The sequence below is a fragment of the Sardina pilchardus genome, chromosome 12, assembly GCF_963854185.1.
Source record: "Sardina pilchardus chromosome 12, fSarPil1.1, whole genome shotgun sequence".
Lineage (NCBI taxonomy): Eukaryota > Metazoa > Chordata > Actinopteri > Clupeiformes > Clupeidae > Sardina > Sardina pilchardus.
Genome location: NC_085005.1, coordinates 21,508,041 through 21,527,688, shown reverse-complemented (window position 1 = coordinate 21,527,688; position 19,648 = coordinate 21,508,041). Strand labels below are relative to the sequence as shown.

Sequence of the window (19,648 nt, the reverse complement as noted above, 5' to 3'; positions counted from 1 at the left end):
CAAAAACATCTGTTAAGTAACACAGTAAATATTAGCAATAAATATTGGCTAAAGTGCCTTACGATGTAGGCTAGCCCCCTAGCCTAGCTTCAGCATACTGCCAGACAGAAATACTTTCGTAAGGGACTTGGATAAAGCATATGCAGTCATGGCAAAGGAACTAAAACTGACAATTGAAGCACAGCACTACGTACTTACAGCTGATAGTGAGCTGAGTGCTAATAACAGAAGCTACCTCGGAGTGACTGTGCACTGGATCAATAATGAAAGTTTGAAACGAAAGAAGGCGGCAATAGCCTGTAGACCAGGGGCCTCATTTATAAAGGTCTGCGTAGATTCTATCCTAAAACATTTCGTATGGCCAAACATTGCAAATTGCGTACGTACAAAAATATTCTGATATAAAACCGTGTGGCGCACAACTTTACGCAGGCGGCTATTTATAAATACCAACCTGAGTTGAATTGTGTGTGCATGCACGAGCACCACACTCCCATTGTCGTCCCACAATATCCCATAAAAGGTCCATGCAAAAAGATTCATGAATATTCTAATATTTATACAGATCATTTTATTGACATGATCGTTATTGTTAACATGAGAGACGTCACATAAATCTGAAGAAGGAAGTGAAAGTTGGCCGACAACGATATCACATTTGACAAGTATAGCCTACCGTGAAATAAGTAGCCTATAGCCAGCTGGCATCCTGACGTCAATTTGACATCAACAAGTAGTCAAGATTTTGACCAACATGTATGACGTGCATAAATATGCATAATTTCATTATATTTTGTAATGATTTCCTTGTGGTTGTAAAGAGGCCCAACAAAGGTATCAATCTAACATGGTTTTTTCTGGTCCCTACATCTCAGGTCTATATTATTGACATTAAATCAACGTTGATTTGATGTCAGGAAATAAGACGTCAAATTGATGTGAAATTTATGTCAAAACAACGTCTGTTAAAATGTCTGAAAAGGTATATTATTAGCCTACTCATTGTAAATCGACGCGAGTTTTTCAACATCCTGACCCACACAGCAGAGGGTTCCAAAACGGACCCTCTGCGGCGGACTCCGTGCGGATACGCACATCGAACGCGCCCTTTCCAGTCCTAACGGCTCCTTCAGTTTTCAAATTTCTCGTTGATGAAGTGGAAGACGAAACAGCGGCGTCTGAAGGCTCACTGTAAGTATGCTCCTATATGCTTTATTTATGCAGCTACCGAGTCTATCCACTGAAAAAGTACTTCCATAACACAAGTAACCTACTTATCTAGCTTTATTTGCTGATATTATCCGAAGATTTGCTGGTCTGCAGATATTGCTCATATTTACACACCAGCTACGGTCTAGCTGCTAGCTTTCGCAAGCTAATTTAGCCCACTTTAGACAGGGCTAAATCCTGTCCAACTAGGGCTTTGTTACCCTTTTAATGAAAGCTAAACTCAGAACTGAGTTTAAAATGAGCAACGTTTAATTTGGTTTAACGCTAACGCTGTGTTTGTGAACAGCAAAAGTTGGCTTGCGTTAGCTAGCGTTAGCTTGTTAGCTAACGATAGCATTAAAGTTACAGGAAAACTAGTTTTTGTTAACGTTATGAAAGCTTAGATGTTGGACTTGGGAGTCTTTAAGAAAACGTAGGCCAATTCGGATGTGTCTAAACATCATTTCTTTCTGGGAGGGAGGCTGATTTCACATTGTTCACCAGTCCGGTATAATGTTAGCTGCTAGCTAATGGTTTTAAATTATGAATGACGTTAGCAGTAGCCTGCTAGGTAGCGCTAACCAGATGCCGCATGCTCAAACACATACGTCATAGCTCGACATTCTCTGCTGGCAGCAACAAATAGCTTTGGGACTCGTGCTTATGTTTTGTACACGTTAGAAACCAGCAAACAGGCCTACTATTCAATCTAAAAAGTCCGGTTTCCAGACGTGTTTCCTGGTGACTTTTTAGATTGAACTGTAGCTGCTAGAGATTACTCCCTAACTTTTACGAAATATAAATGCACAAAGGGCACGAGGCTATTTGTTTTAAATTTTCATGTAGAAATACTGTCGTCTACGAGTTCATTTAATGACATTGAACGTTCCTTGGAGTAAGATTTAACTGAGAAGAGGCAAAATAGAAGAGGCAGTTGACTTCATGTATGTCCTTGCTTTGCCTTGGCACAGACCAGACACTTTGTTGTGAATGTTTAGAATATATGGGAAGAGGAGCTAAAATGATCAGCACCATATTCTGTGGATCCCAATATAATGCATTTTTTAATGGGGTGTATTATTGGTTATGATAAATATTTGGCCATTTCTTTCTGATGATAAACGTAATGCATATTTATGTATCTGTGTTGCAGGTCATTCACAAGTGGCTCCAGTCTGGTTTGGGGGTTCTGCCATCCAAGTAAAGTAAGCTTTACAGTTTTACATTTGATTTATTTGACTTTTGGTCTAAACATTAATAATAAAAAATAACCATATGCCTCTGTAACTGGTGTTACTAGTTCAGGACGAAGTGAAGGTAAATGTCAACATGCTTAAATGCCTTTGTCTGCTGTAATAAAACCCACCCTCTACCTCAAAAGCTCTCTAAAGAAATGTACATTTATGTATCTGCGTTACAGGTTATTCACAAGTGGTTCCAGTCTGGTTTGGAGGTCTACGCTTTCTCATCCTGTCCTGCCACCCAAGTGAAGTAAGCTATACAGTTTTACATTTGATTTATTTGACTTTTGGTCTAAACATTAATAATAAAAATAACCATATGCCTCTGTAACTGGTGTTACTAGTTCAGGACGAAGTGAAGGTAAATGTCAACATGCTTAAATGCCTTTGTCTGCTGTAATAAAACCTACCCTCTACCTCAAAAGCTCTCTAATGAAATGTACATTGATGTATCTGCGTTACAGGTTATTCACAAGTGGCTCCAGTCTGGTTTGGGGGTCTACGCTTTCTCATCCTGTCCTGCCACCCAAGTGAAGTAAGCTATACAGTTTTACATTTGATTTATTTGACTTTTGGTCTAAACATCAATAATAAAAATAACCATATGCCTCTGTAACTGGTGTTACTAGTTCAGGACGAAGTGAAAGTAAATGTCAACATGCTTAAATGCCTTTGTCTGCTGTAATAAAACCTACCCTCTACCTCAAAAGCTCTCTAATGAAATGTACATTTATGTATCTGCGTTACAGGTTATTCACAAGTGGCTCCAGTCTGGTTTGGGGGTCTACGCTTTCTCATCCTGTCCTGCCACCCAAGTGAAGTAAGCTATACAGTTTTACATTTGATTTATTTGACTTTTGGTCTAAACATTAATAATAAAAATAACCATATGCCTCTGTAACTGGTGTTACTAGTTCAGGAGGACGAAGTGAAGGTAAATGTCAACATGCTTAAATGCCTTTGTCTGCTGTAATAAAACCTACCCTCTACCTCAAAAGCTCTCTAATGAAATGTACATTTATGTATCTGCGTTACAGGTTATTCACAAGTGGCTCCAGTCTGGTTTGAGGGTCTACGCTTTCTCATCCTGTCCTGCCACCCAAGTGAAGTAAGCTATACAGTTTTACATTTGATTTATTTGACTTTTGGTCTAAACATTAATAATAAAAAATAACCATATGCCTCTGTAACTGGTGTTACTAGTTCAGGACGAAGTGAAGGTAAATGTCAACATGCTTAAATGCCTTTGTCTGCTGTAATAAAACCTACCCTCTACCTCAAAAGCTCTCTAATGAAATGTACATTTATGTATCTGCGTTACAGGTTATTCACAAGTGGCTCCAGTCTGGTTTGAGGGTCTACGCTTTCTCATCCTGTCCTGCCACCCAAGTGAAGTAAGCTATACAGTTTTACATTTGATTTATTTGACTTTTGGTCTAAACATTAATAATAAAAAATAACCATATGCCTCTGTAACTGGTGTTACTAGTTCAGGACGAAGTGAAGGTAAATGTCAACATGCTTAAATTCCTTTGTCTGCTGTAATAAAACCTACCCTCTACCTCAAAGCTCTCTAATGAAATGTACATTTATGTATCTGCGTTACAGGTTATTCACAAGTGGCTCCAGTTTGGTTTGGGGGTCTACACTTTCTCATCCTGTCCTGCCACCCAAGTGAAGTAAGCTATACAGTTTTACATTTGATTTATTTGACTTTTGGTCTAAACATTAATAATAAAAATAACCATATGCCTCTGTAACTGGTGTTACTAGTTCAGGACGAAGTGAAGGTAAATGTCAACATGCTTAAATGCCTTTGTCTGCTGTAATAAAACCTACCCTCTACCGAAAAGCTCTCTAATGAAATGTACATTTATGTATCTGTGTTACAGGTTATTCACAAGTGGCTCCAGTCTGGTTTGGGGGTCTACGCTTTCTCATCCTGTCCTGAGTGATTCTTGACATTGAAATTATATCAAAATTTGTCAATAAATGTTCATACTTTTGTCATTAATGTTTGATTTCGGATTTATGTTGAATTGACAGCGAAGCTTGATATTGAATGATAGCAAAATAGCATTAAAACATTGTCTTCCTATGCATCAACATCATGACATCTTGACATCAAATAAATGTTGAATTGACATCAAATGCCAACAAATCTTGACATGGAAATGACATCAACATCATGACATCTTGATGTCAAATAAATGTTGAATTGACATCAAAGCCTGATATTGAATGATATCAAAATAGCATCAAAACGTAATCAACCATCATGACATCAAATACATGTTGAATTGACATCAAATCCCGACAAAACATGACATCAAAATAACATCAAAATGACATCAGCAGAGGTAAAAATCTTGACATCAAATTGACATCAGTACATTGACGTCAATATGACTTTCATTCTAGACCTATTTCGTGACGTAATTTTGACATCAATGTTCGATGTCATATTGATGTCAAATTGATATCAAATGCCCACTGTACCGAGTGATATAATTCTGTATTAAAATAACTTAATAATCGTATCCTACGTTTTGCCATGTATTTGGGCTCATCATATACAGTGCACCATAGCATAAGGTGCAAAGTATTAATGTTTGAAGGCTACTACAAATACTCTTATGGCTAATAATGATATGTGGGACATTATATTATGTCAGATGAATTTCTGGTTGTCTCGGAATACCTTGCAGCCTAGTAATTTGGGGCTCAATTGAGAGAAAAGACGTAAGGTGAGTGTAGCGATGCTTGAACAGTATGAGTTAGTTGTATACAACCTGTAAGAGACAATTATGGAAAAGGTCGCATGGCCTCTTTTTATTATAGGCGCTTATATTTGGTTCACGAAAGCAATATCTCCGTACACATCCGTGGGTATCAATGTCAGCCGAAGTAAACAGAAACTAATTTGCAGTAATTCGAATGAATTTTGTGTTAGGGTACACTATGATCATTAACTGAATTGCCTCCGTCAAGGAGGCTGTGTTTTCGGTTTGTTATGTTTGCCTGTTTGTTAGCAAGATAGGTTATTGGCGCTCTCGGAGTAGGCTACTTTTGTAGTCTAGACTAGCAGCGCAAGTAGCCTCGCACTGTAGGGAGAGGCGGCTATATCAATATCAATATTACTTAACGTCATTTACTGAAAACGTTTGGCCTATTTGTCGGCAGCCTTGGCTACAAATCTCATAGCCTGTGATATGAATGAATGATAGTGATCACGAAGGTAGTAACATAATGAAATGTTGAAGTGTTGATCTTTTTAATTCCCTCTGACCTTTATTTTGTGATTTCACCATTAGATGTCGCTTATTTTCATGCGTGAAAAACTAAAGTGTAAGGTTTACGTATGCGTAGAAATAAGCATCTGTTCCTGCATAGATATTCTTTATAAATCCCCATGTTGACGGTGAAAGATTTCAGCCCCGTTCACGCAACTTTTTAGTGCGTAGCAGCCTTTATTAATGAGGGGTCTCAAACTCAGGGCCACTGTGGCCAACATCATCGGATTGGGGGGGCCAACAGATCCACCCCCACCCCCGAATACAGAGCTTGACAGTCCTGCCCATAGCCGATTCCGGAACAACAATCCAATCCAATTTCTCCATTGACAACTGGAGAATAAGCCCTAAAATCGTAACAGTCATGGTATACCTAAAACCAGCTACGGTGTGACAAAGCGATTGTACCTGCTCATATAGGAAACCTAAGTGACCGCCCCTTCCGGTCAGTCCACTGGACCTAAAATCGAAAAAAAATGAATGAGAGTCTATGGAGAAATATAAATAATTTTCTGGTCCCGATCGTCTTGTGTCATGAATTACACATATGATGTTTGTCAATTTTAAAGACAAATTTTCATGTAAAGACATTTGCAGTTCATTTCATTACTAGTGAATTACAACATTGTGAAATATCTTTTTCCAACGACTACAACACATCAGTTGCGTTAGTGACGCTAACCCACTTCACAGGCAGTCAGCCACAGCCATGGCACCAGCAATAGCAGTCTGAACTTCCCCCCTTGCCGGTGAAAATACCATGAGTGAGAGCATTAAACACAAATAAGTTGTATTCGTCCATAGACTGTACATAAACTACAGTAAAGTGACATAGTTAGCAACAAGACGTAACCGCTAACTAACTAGCTAACTAGCGAGCCGCTCGTTTAATGTTGGTGACGTGCATCGTTTGAGACGAGAGATGTAGTCCACTGGACGGATTCGCACACAATTAACATAACTTTTAAAGTCTATTGAATAACAGTACTTTATTGACGTGAAAAATTATCTTTTAAATTCCCACACATCATATGTGAAATCCATAGTAGCCTACAATTCAAACGGGACCAAAAGATAATAATTATCTCTCCATTGACTCCCATTAATTTTTTTCGCGATTTAGGTCCAATAGGCCGGAAGTAAATGCGCATCACTTAGGTTCCCTATAGATGCCAAAAGTTAATGGGCCATATCTAATTTTGAGAAAAAAATGGTTTATTTGCGATTTATCGAGAGTACTACACTACTCAACATCCTAACGTGTAAAACTGAAAGCAGAGCCTTTGATTGGTAGAGATTGCTGTTGCTATGGCAATCCCAAACAAAACCTGTCAACTTTTCCCGCGCCTGTAGTCCGCTGTAGTCTCGAAAAATCAACATGTCTGACAGGGCTGTCAGAACCGATGTGTGGCCGTTCGAAAAAGAACAGCTTTCTCATCTTAAAGGAATACGCCACCCAAAAATGAAATTAAGCTAGTCTCGGTCACCCCCAGAGTTAGAACAGTGAAAAAAACCCGGTTAAAATCCGTCCGGGCATTCTCCTGCTTTGGGAGCAGCGATTTTAGCTTTAGCTTAGCACAGTTGCTGTAGATGAAGGGTGTCAGTGAGCACGTCCTCCAAAAAAGTGACCGAGATGTCTACATTTTTTTCTAAATATATCTTGGGAGCCGTGTGTTCAAAACGAGTACAAATCATAATGCAAAATCGAACGAGACTATTACCTGGGCAGATCTTTACTTGGAACTATATTCAGCCTCATCGCCGACGTAGATCCACTAGCCTGACACCCTTCATCTACAGCAACTGTGCTAAGCTAAAGCTAAAATCGCTGCTCCCAAAGCAGGAGAATGCCCGGACGGATTTTAACCGGGTTTTTTTCACTGTTCTAACTCTGGGGGTGACCGAGACTAGCTTAATTTCATTTTTGGGTGGCGTATTCCTTTAATGGAAAGAGTAGGAATTAATCATCTTTTCTCAGATTAATATGGAACCATGTTAAACTATCTTTGGGCTGCAAATGTTTGAAATATCTGTATTGTACAGTTTGCAAAGGATCACAGGATATGAGTTTAACTATGCAACATTTTTCAGTTAATCAATTCGTTTCATACTGTTAAATGTGATTAAATGAGTCATTACCGGTCGAACAATGTTTTTTTCACCGGCCTTACTGTTCTGTAGCGGTAGAACCATGCTTGCAATTTCAGGAGCCCTCCGGCACGAACTAGGAAGTCTCATGTGAAGTCTCGATCATGCTCATGAAAAGGCAGACTGACCGATTGAGGAGTTTTGTTAAATATACATGCTAAAGCTGTAGGGGAAGCTCTGCAGAGCAATTTGCAAGCATAAAACAAGCGAAAACGAAAAGCGAAAGCGAAACCGGCAATGAAATTGCCAATCCTGCATCGTTTCCCTTTAACTTGGAATTTAAAATATGTGCACAGTCTTGTACCAGAGAAGGTTCAAGCGGAGCGAGAGGGCCCAACGTTCGACCATTTCCGCATTCTATTATTGCAAGGGGGTTGGGAGGGAATCCCCCTTTATGCAGACCAGAGTACGCCCTTGCTGCATTAATGTCAATGGGAGACTTGTCGATGTTATCAATAAATTGGTCATTATGGCTTTCTGGATTTGTTGACGATATTTTGGAATATTCTGTCATAATCTGTACGTTTTTCCGATCATTTCAAGCCTAATAGTGTAATTTTTAGTGTATGGGTTTGTTAAGAAAATAACTTAATATCAGACCATGCTGCTGCTGGTTAATGTCTGGTTGCTAGCTAGCCGCCTGCCTAAGGTAACATTTTAAACGGAGCTGTGTCATTTCTTTGAAATGACAACTACCTGAATAACATTAGTGACATTAGTTAAAGTGGGCAGTTTATACTCAAGTGAACTTGCAACGATACAGTTTAAGCGGAGTCTTTCAACTGTTAGTGACCTGGCAGCGCATATAGCTTTGTCATGGTTACTGCCATTCACTTCCATTGCTTTTTAAGCTAGCGTCCGCTAGCTAGTTAGCTCGGTTCACAGACTAATTAAATTATTCATTCCGTGTCCTATAGACCCCTGCTGAGCCTACGTCACTACGTTCGCTGGCGGCAAAACAACCATCAACTGCCATCAGCGACAACACTAAACTCATCCGATATGTCATTGTATTGTAAATCTTAGACATGACCATTTGGGACATAGTTATATATCCAATGATCTATACACCCGCCACTTCTCCTTACTGTATACGCTCGGTTTTTCAATAACGTAATTATAAATATCTGGCCATTCAACGGAGGGCAATCTTGCTACGTCTTCTTTCCATTCACTTAGAATGGGGATCTGTCAGAATGATCCCACCTGATAACGTACGTTTTTTCAAAGTTTTTTCAAATAATCCTCCCAATCCCGTACACTGAGTGTATGTACATACTGTTTTATATCGTTAGCCATTTCAGCAAAGGTTAATTACGGACTAATTTTAGCCGCATTACTAGTGCTTTTCAATAGCCGTCTAACTTTTCTGCCGCCACTGCCGCCACGCCACTCCGAATGTTTATCCGTTGTGAAGGGGTCTATAGAATGATTCATTGGTATCATTCATGATTTTAGACAGAAATACTGTAATCACAATTATGTTTGTATGTTGTTATTGCTTATTAAGAGCGAAAGTTTATTTAGTGACGTCGCACTTATGCAGACCGGAACTGTCCCGTTTTGCTCCCATAGTAACGTATTGCGTTGCAGTATCTTGATAGTAATGAAGGATCTTTGCTTGTACCTTTGCCTTTTTTTGTTGTTGTTTTTCTGATAGGCCCAGTTTCTTTGCTCGAAATGATGTGTTGTATAAGTATGAGTCACGCCGTAGCTGTTTAGCCTAAGGCATGCTAATGGTCTAGCCTAAGGCATATGGGCTAATGGTCATATCTGGTAATTTTATTGTTCAAAACATCAGCAGAGTAGGCTAGCGTAAGCTAAAATGTCCCAACCACATTGATTCAAAATTCAAAACTAATAACAAAGATACTGAATAAAATGCTTTTTCAACCGTCTCTGCTAATAATAATGAGGCTGATTTTATTGCATCGTATTTTATTAAAAGTCCTCGGTTCAGAATTATAATGGATTTTGGTTTAATTTGTTTTGAATTTGGATTGGGGATTGTAGGATAAGCTAGTAAGCGCCTTGTGTGCCAAACAAACACGTTTAACTTGGATGATTTCAAAGTTCTCCAGTCGGAGCCACTTTGCAGTGCGACAGACAATGAACTGTTTTTGTAAACAGACGGCTGGTGGAGATCAACCAAGACGGCCTACTATACTGACTTGGGCTACTGATTTCTCAATAGGCTTTAACTGTTCTGAACATTCAGTGCATATGTTTGAAAGACCGTATTTCACAAATGAAAACAGTGTAGGAGTTGACAAAGATGCTGCCAGGGCCGGGTGTTTACAGCTAGATGTTTACAGCTCTTCGAGTCACGGTAATATACATACTGTAGCTTATTTAGATACACGTACTGTATGTTGTCTGTCTGTGCCTGCATTTCTTTAGGAATCCATCGTCTTGGTTTGTGAGCTCATGGCAAGAAGTCTCATGAGTGCACAACCAAGCGTTTCTGGAACCATCAAGTGAGGCTAGCTTTACACGACAACGATCTGAACACAATCCGCAAAAGTGGCGTTGCGTTCCCACTTTTTATTTCGCGTTTAGACGAGCGTCTTTGGGTGGAAATCTGCATGCACACGGTGACGCTAAAGTGTGTGAAATTTGATGTAGTATGCATGCCAGGTGGCTAGGTGATACTGTGGAGCACTGCCAAACAACAACTCCAAGAGCGCGCGCATGCGTTGAAACTTCCTTCTACTTTCTCCGTAGTAGCGCGAAATAGCCATAAGACTAAAAGAAAATAGCCCACCGTCAAAAACCAAATCATGGCTAAGAACCGAGGCAAGACAGACAACTTTGTCTGGACAGACGAGGAGGTCGAGCTATTGTTGCAAACGACGTTGGATCACAAGTAATTAATTCGCCTTCTCTGTTCTGATATATCAGTAATTACTCTGCTTATGTGCTGAAAGGACTCCTATCAAAGCAGCTAAGGCCACTTGAATGTCTGACTGATGGAAATAATCGACATGTTTGTTATTTTTTGGCTGTACTGCACATGTATATGACGTCAACGCGTATGCGAGGATAGCCAGCGTGAGCAGCTCAGAGCACACTTTTGCGTTGTCAACCCTTTAGACGGGAACGCGACGGTGGAGCGTTTTTAAGATTTCCACTCTGGAGGGTGGGTTAATTTTTCTGCGTTTTTAAGCCCCAAAAACGCTGTCGCCGTCTAAACGAAAGGCACATCTGATAAAATATTTTGTCGGTTTCACCCGGGAGCGTTGTCGTGTAAAGCCAGCCTGAGTATACTCCAAGAAAACTTACTTTTGCTAAGAATGAGGAAAAGTTGACATCTCTCTCTTTCTCCAATACCATCCCATAAGCTGATGCTATTTCTTGAGCACTTCTGCCCGGTCTTATGGTATGTCACTATACGCTGGGTGAAGATGGCAGTTTTAACTCCACGCATGTGTGGCAACATAATAAACTTCTGAAGGTCCACACTCCTCTCTGATGTATCTCCCTGCCAGTTCTTCTCTGCGTCAGCCTTATATGCGAGTCTGCTCTGCAAAGCAGAATTTTTATGTTTGCGCCATTGGTCACATTGCAATCAATCCATGACATCGTCATCACCAGCATGTTCATGCTGTTCATGTAGCATGCACTCCTCCTCTTCAAACTTTGTGAAGCTGATTTTTTTTTTGCCGCACTACTTTGCGATATGTTTCGTTGCCTGTTCCAGCCTGTCTGCATACATCAGTATTATGCTAATGTCACTAGGGATGAGGAGCATACTCCCTTCAATAATGACTGACTGGAGGATGAAAAGACACAGTGTGATCCAATAATGGCTGCAGGTCCAGTTTCTTGCGTGATGTGTGTCTCCCTCTTTGATGCTTTCGGATCTCCTAATTTCCCATATCCCTTTCATCACTGACAGGACCAGGCTGTCATTTGTCGGATGGCCAAAAAGAAATTCTAGCAGACCTGCTGTGCAACCTGATCCTCATTTGAAAGCCTGTAAACAAAAGACCTGATGCGCCGACTCACGACGACCGACAAACAATCTTGCTGTTGGTAGCTGGGTTATTTTACAGAACATAAATGTACGTTTCTTTGTGTAGTCCATGTTCCAGTACATAGCCCAAATCTTCTTTTGCCGTTCCTCATGCTAGCATAGCCATGCTTTGCTCCGTAGATATATCATTTCTCCTATAGCGGTCCGCATAGTCGTGTCTAGGATTTTGTCTTGCCACATCGCTATATCGCTTTGGGAAGTCATTGTAGTATGTTTTGTCTTGTATTTTAGGGCGGAATGCACGGCCAGGGCCCTGGCCGGCTCCATCGCCAACATTTGTTCTGTTACAGAAAGTTCTGCTTCAGGAGTGGTCCGCCACGACAGGTCCCTGCCGGGCTCCGTTTCTCTCCGTATCTTCTAGGTGAATCTTTTTGCGGGGGGCCAGCCGGCCACCCCGATAATGAACATCCGTCCAGGTCATTTTAGTATATACTATTTTCTATATTGCCAGTCTGAAATGTAAATGTTTCGGCTATAGTCAAGCCTTCTTCAGTACCAATTCAGTCTGGCTTATGTGTCAATTACTACTATTTAATTCAGCGATAACATGGACAGTGTCGACCGAAAAAAAATTGGAATTACCTTTACTATTGTGATTGGTCTACTTTGTTAGCGATAACTATCTTATCCAGCGCAATAATCAAGGAACGCCATGGGCGCATCAGCACCATGTCAAATCAGCCTAGAAAATAGTTTAATTTTCCGCGGGTTTTATTACACTTTTTAACTCAGAATTTTAAATGGAAAAATTACTGGCAATCTTAGGCCTTGTCCAGACGGAGACGAATTTTGGGTGAAACGCAGCTGTTTTGCTTCGTTTTGGCCGTTCGTCCAAACCAATACTGCAAACGCATAGCCCTAAAACTAATCGATCTGAAACCGGGTCCCAGAGTGCATAAGTTCAAATACGCAGCCCTTTTGGACGGGGGAAGACGCATCTGCGTTTCGATGATGTCATCGCCACACTCCTCGACCCCTATCCGTAGCTGTCAGCAGCATCAAAGATCATAGAGCGCTACGCACAAGTTAACACAAGTTACCAACACTCAAGAACATTTTATGTCCAACCATTTCATAACAGCTAATTCTGGAGTAGCCTAGGCTAACTATCCCGCTTGCTTGCGAGACTCAGCTGTGAACTGCACTGGTTTCCTTATTATGTGGGTTTACGTTGCCAGGTGTTAGCCTATGACAGAACGGTTGAAATAAATTCAAAGTAAGTGATTGCGTAGGCTATGTGTCAGGGGTATGGCAACCTGTTGTCAGAAAATGAATGGATCAGTTATTTTCAAATGAAGTATGATGGCCATGCAAATTACGAGAGTTTTTCAGGAGAAACATCAAAACGGGAGGGCGGCAGGAGATGACCTTAAGATAGGAGGAGAGAAACAAGGGGGAAACTGGAGTTTTTGGCAGGTGCTCTAGCCTTCCACTCATAATCTGTAATTAAATAGTTTTCACCTCAACATCTCATTAGAACTTCTTCCTCTCCGTTTTTGGTGATTTCTTGAATTGAAACAGCGCCACGTAAAGGCCTGGAATATGAAGTAGCGTGTTGAGTCGTATTGAGATCGATTGAGATGGATCCATTTGGACGCAAATACTCTTGAAACGCTGCCAGGTAAAACGGAGAGGGGGGGGGGGGGTGTTTTGCTGCGTGTGGACATGGTCTTAGTCGCTTTTAAATGTGATGCTAGCAGGCAAGATGCTAATGGTCTAGTCCGATTCAATGATCTATGCTACAGTAGGCTTGAGCTAAAAGTGGTTTGGCAGACTCACAGAACAGCTGGATGAACTGGAGAAGGGTAAAAATCAATTATTTAACTCAAGGAGAGGTGGAAAATGAGAAGAATAAATTCCCTAAATGGTGGAATATCCATTTAAGCAGAATACAATCGTAAAATGTTTCATGTTTAGGGGTCATCCCTATGTTCCCTGGTCGCAATACAAACATAGGACCCTTTTTGGGAAAAGTGGGGAACATAGGACCCTTTTTAAAATGTTTGAAACAAAAGGGTCCTACGTTTCCAGGTCCCATACAAAGTGGGGAACGTATAGGACCCGGGGGAACATACGCTCCCCAAGAGAGCATTTCTATGTTCCCACAGCCCTTTGTTCCCACAACCCTATGTTCCATCATTTCTATCAGATTGTATCCCCATTTCTCCTAATTTGGTAGTCACTTACTCCCCATTGGGGGATATTCCCAGTCAGAGAAGTGCCCCTGATATCATACTCTCTGGCGGAAGTCAGTCAAAGTTACAGATTCATGGAATCAAGGCAAACCAGGTTCAGATGCAGCGGTTTGTACTTCTTTGTCCTGGCAATGGTCACATTCTCTATAGCCTACATGCAGGCTTATTTGGACTTTCACAACATAGTGAGTGCATTATGTTTTCAATTCTGTTGCTACTAATTTCAGATAAAGCAACTTATTGGCCATAAGATAAAGCAACTTATTGGCCAGTGATGTTCACCTGGAGATATTCCTCCTTGCAACTTTGATAGAGTCTGGAAGAGAGTAATTGAGGTATCACTTCTGCTCTTTGAACTTCTATCTGGTGTCTTTCTTTCCTGTAGTAGTTTGTGAGTTGTCACATTCCAAGAACTCTTTAATCTTCTCCATTGCAGTGTTGCTTACCACATTACTGTATTTTTTTTTCTGGAATACTGAAGACCATTATGTTCTTTCTTATTATACTGTAGGATATTCCACGTTCTTTGTGTGTCGCATACACTAATTGGTAGCAATGACCTTTGATATCATTTGTTTTCCTTTACATTTCTTTTGATGGTAGCAATAAAAAAGTATTGCTCTACCGCATACTGTTGGAGCGAACAAAGCATTTCGCATATAGCGCCCTCAGGTTCGCTCACCTGATCCTTCTTATTGCCTTTGAAACGTTCCTGCACCTAATCAGGCTGTGCGTGGTACCGGAGTGATTTGGAATATTCTTTTGGTAGGTTTGTCATAGCTGTGAGACTAATGTGTTATAGAACCTCCTCAGTGTCCTCCTGAGATTACCATGTCCTCATCTGTTTTCTTGCTTTAGTTCTTGGGGGCTTCTCAGTGGTATTGTCAAGGATGTCGATGATGGACCCAAGATGGACTCCTTACAAGGACAAACACGTTTATTTACTTACTAAGACAAAAGACTAACCTTCACAGCGTTACAGAACAACACGAGCAAACAGAGCACACAAAGAGACGAACCAACAAAGGACAGAGGAACAGGGGTTAAAATATACAAACGAATTATTGTTAACCCTATGTTTGCCTCCAGCCCCCTACTTTAGTAGCCTGACTCTCGCCAGACCCTTGTTGTTCCGCCATGCTCCACCAGAGGCATTTCGCTGAGCTCCACACAAGGGTCTGGACGCGAGGGCAATCCAAACCCCTGCCAGTGATCAAAAAATGAGCAACCAATCAGGAGCGCCGAAGCGAGTGTTTGATTCAAATAACAATGGCGGCACGCAGCGAGGAGTCTTGTGCTGACATTGATTCTGCTATTTCAACCGTTTTGTCGAATCTATCGAGTATTCATTCTTTAAAAGATTAACAGAGAATAGTTTTGAAGACATTTATTGGTGGCAAGGATGTTTTTACTCTTCTTCCGACCGGGTTTGGCAAGAGCTTGAAGAAGCCTAGCACGTCATTCAAGATAACAGGCAAGTGGTTTAACAAATCACATGCGAGGATGTTTTACAAGGACCCGCCTTCATAAATACATCTCCTATCGTGAAGTCCCAGATCCTTGTGTGAAGCAGACAGCGAACTACAGGATCTGGCGAAAGTCAGGTTACTACTTTAGTGTTTCCGGTCAAAATTGTCCGGTCTGTTTTAACTGCTCTTAAATTAGCACAAATTTTTTTTTGTTCACCACCATTTTTTTTTATTAAACATTCTATAGTTGAGAACAATAGCTGACACATCCAGGATGTTGTGGAACAGTGCCACAGGCCAGCGAGCCGTCATCCACTTACAGATGTATGTACCAGTAAGCTGCAATAAAGGAACAATAAATAATTTAAGAGATTAGGAACAATATTCAATCTGTCGCACACAAAATGCTATGATTCACCTAGATAAAAATAAAATAAAATGCATGATGAGACTTTACATTACCTTATCAAGGCAGTCAACGCCTCCCTTGTTCTTGTTGTAGGCCTGGTGCTGACAGTGGCGTCTTTGTGTACTGTGCTCATCAGGATGACATTTCTGTTCTTCTTGGGAACGTATGACACAAGAGTGTGAGTGTCAGTGAATGCAAATTGTGATGAGAGTCTTCCTCTGGTCGATTACCAGCGCAGGGGGAAGTTCGGGCTTGTTCTTCCTCACTGTCCCTACCATGGTAAGCTTTCTTTTCAGTAGCTCCTGACCGAGAGCATGTGATGTGAAGAAATTGACCCTTCCAGAGCCACGCCCTAAAACCGCCACAGGCCAATCGTGGCTTAGCAACCCGTAACTAAGCAATCAAGGCCTGGCAAGCTTTCGAGTTTTTGCCATGTTAACCTAGGGAGACTGCATAGCCTGTGGACCATTAAGGGCATTTATTTGGATGTGTGGTGCCCCCAAACACGTGAAATCACGGTTAAATAACATGTTGAACTATAAAGACATGATATAGTTTAAAACACGTATTTTTCTAACTTTAAATTTTGCATATTGCGTGATATTTCCATAACCGCGAGATACGTTTCACGATGGCGGCAAAAAGTTCTTCACGGACATTCAAGGAGACGTATGTATAGCCTGTCAGCAATTCTGTCCAATCATGTTATGTTGTCAAATATTGACGTTATGGAAGTATAGCTTTAAACGTTATGCTAGTTTTGGCCCCCGCCTGTTTCATTCGTACTAGCCTATGGAGAACCATAGAAAACAGAGCGTACCTTCGACTTTTGCTTAAATAACTCATGAACGGTTTTGTTCAGAGCTGAAAATGCAACTGTAGTTGACAGAGGACAGATGTAGCTCGCTAGTGACCAAATATGAGCTTTCAGTGTGGTACGATGTCTTTGTAAATTACATTTGTTTAAAAAATCCCGTTTCTCTTCCATTGTAATGGACGGGCAGGGTGCGAAAGCTTGACAGGCGTAGCAACAGTAACTATGGAGGGCGGGACTTAGGGTTGCCAACTCTGAGAAAATCATTATGATTATCATTGTCACAATTATTATTATACTATATTGTACGCACTTTCACTTAGCAGTCAAGAAACACTATAGCCTCAAACTTGAGGCCCGGTTATGGCAGACTTTGGGGTCATAGGGCCCACCTAACATCAAATCATCATTATGATTATCATTGTCACAATTAATATTATACTATATTGTATGCACTTTCACTTAGCAGTCAATACTGTGCTAAAAGTGCTTAAAGTGCTAGTTTGTGATATGCACATCAGAGGCCTGCTTTACCAATGTAAGATATATTTACAATAGTTCATTGCTTTTGCATGATTGCATGAGAAATACTCCTGAAAACAACAGCAATTATATGGGTGCTATTGTTTTGGGATGTTTCCCTTATGCAATCATAGCCTACACTGGTAGGCAAATGGAGAAAAAATGTATAGCTTTAAAATGAAATTTCCTTTGAATGCCTGAATGTAAAGATCCAGGAAACATAATACCAACTTTTGTTTATGGTAAACGGCCCAGCATAAATACATTATAATAGGCGTAAATAACTTATCTGGAGATCTTTAAATGAAACACTAATCTTTTGACCATGTTATATTCAAATTTGCCTAAACAATACTCAATGCTAAACAATGTAGCCTATTGTAGCCTACAGTCTCTGTTCTGTTTCTATGGAAGTGGCAAGAATCCACGTTGTTAAATGTCGGTAATTAATGGAACAGCCTTCCAACAGGTTGAAGCGGAGCTTTGCCAACAACGTTATTGTGTAGTTTCAGTTTCTGTCGCGCAAACGTGCAAACGCATGCAATGAACGCTCATACCAACACTTAATTGTATGACTCTATGTTTAATCACATCGAATTAGCAAGCATTTCCTCCTGATTGCAGAACACGTTTGTTTTCTTTTCTTTTCTGTCGGGCCGCGGTTGCATGATCAATTGCGCAGCTAATTAGGTGAAGCACCGGACCTCACTCCATGCCTCGCAGACCAGCAAGCTCCACGTTGCGTCAGGGAGTTTTTTAAGCCTTTTTTTGTGTGCATTTGTTTAATTGTAGTATGTGTGCATTGAGCAATTTCTCAAAAATACGGAACAAACAGCGTTCTGTATTAGTTCAATACGGAACAAGACTTTTAGGTGTCAAATACGGGACGATTCCGTATTATACGGAACGGTTGGCAACCCTAGCGGGACTTCTGGAAGGGTCAATTGTCACATGTGATATTATGCCCTTGGAGACCGGTTGTCATGTCCAGCACAACATGCATGCCCTGTTTTTTTGTGGGCCTTCCAGTACTGGATTTCCCCATGTACACCTGCATATTCCAGACATAGCTGCTCCTGGCATCACATACTGAACAGATCTTATATTTCCCTGGTTTACTTTGAATGTGCACCTTGAAGGAACAGCGACCTCTGAAAGGAACCAGGCGCTCATCAACTGTCACCTCAGGGCCTGGATTGTACATAAGTGGTAGGCGCTCCACCCAGCTGTCCCATATTCCTGATGGCAGCCAGTTCGTCATTTCACCAGCGGATGGATCGTGTATCTGTTGTCAAATCGAATAATTCTTGAAATGACATGAAACTGTTGTAAGGACATAGCTGGCCGGAATATTGGCCTGCCAGACTCTTTATTTGAGCGATACACTCCAGCTAAAATCAACAGACCTATGTAGGCTTGGAGGTACAGTATACCAGGTCGATTTTTCTCCAGGTGTCCCCAAACACACGCTTCCCCTCCAGATTTGTCAGCTCGAACTGTCACATTATGCTCCTTGTGTCCTCATACTCCTTCAGGATTGCTGCTCCACCAGGTTTCTCCAGCAGAACCTTCTTCACAAGCTGAAATGATTTGCACGAATCACCAAATATCATAATTTTGCATCATGTAAGGATTTTCTGGACAGAGGCTGGAGACAATGGGCCCAACGCAAAACCTGGTGGAAAGCATACTGTTTAATCATTTCCACATAAGGTTTATTCTTATCGTAGACTTTTTTGTCATGTGCTTATTTTTCATTGAACATCGCACCAAGGGTTGTGATACTACAGATAGAAATACATTGGTACCCTAGTCTGGTTTTCACCATACTAAGTTCAATCTTTTTTGTTATCAATTTTTTATTGTGTTTTATAGTTCATACAACAAACACATAAACCAACTGAAATACATGTAAAACAACAATTAAGACAACATACAATAAGACAATATACAACATTCAACCGCATTCACTCCCCACACCCCCAGGTCATACTCCCCCTGCCCAGAAAGAATTAATTTGGTTAATTGATACAGCTCAATAAAGTTGACAAAAAATGTATGCCAAATTAAGATGGGAGGTGAAAAAGGAATAAGCATCAGACCATGGCTACTATCCTGACATGCTATCAATAAAATACGACCATAAAGTAATGTTTTTTTGCCTGAGCGCCATGCATAATGGCAACAGACTTCTCTAGTTTAGCCAGATCTATAACTGTTTGCCCAGTGTTGATAAGACAGATCATGAGGTGCTTTCCATCTGTGCTATACGTTTCTTGGCAGCAGTAAGGCCTACCAGGAACCAGCGTTGG

At 40.8% G+C, this 19,648-nt stretch overlaps 2 long non-coding RNA genes across 2 annotated transcripts; both read left to right on the top strand.

Annotated features, from left to right (window-relative positions):
* Positions 1-713: 713 nt before the first annotated feature.
* On the top strand, positions 714-2,974 carry LOC134097951 (uncharacterized). Its single transcript, XR_009940975.1, has 3 exons — positions 714-1,191; positions 2,363-2,414; positions 2,915-2,974. It is a non-coding gene; the product is annotated as an uncharacterized LOC134097951 (long non-coding RNA).
* Positions 2,975-3,811: 837 nt separating this feature from the next.
* Positions 3,812-4,464, top strand: LOC134098517 (uncharacterized). Its single transcript, XR_009941062.1, has 2 exons — positions 3,812-3,844; positions 4,343-4,464. It is a non-coding gene; the product is annotated as an uncharacterized LOC134098517 (long non-coding RNA).
* The last annotated feature ends 15,184 nt before the right edge of the window (positions 4,465-19,648 follow it).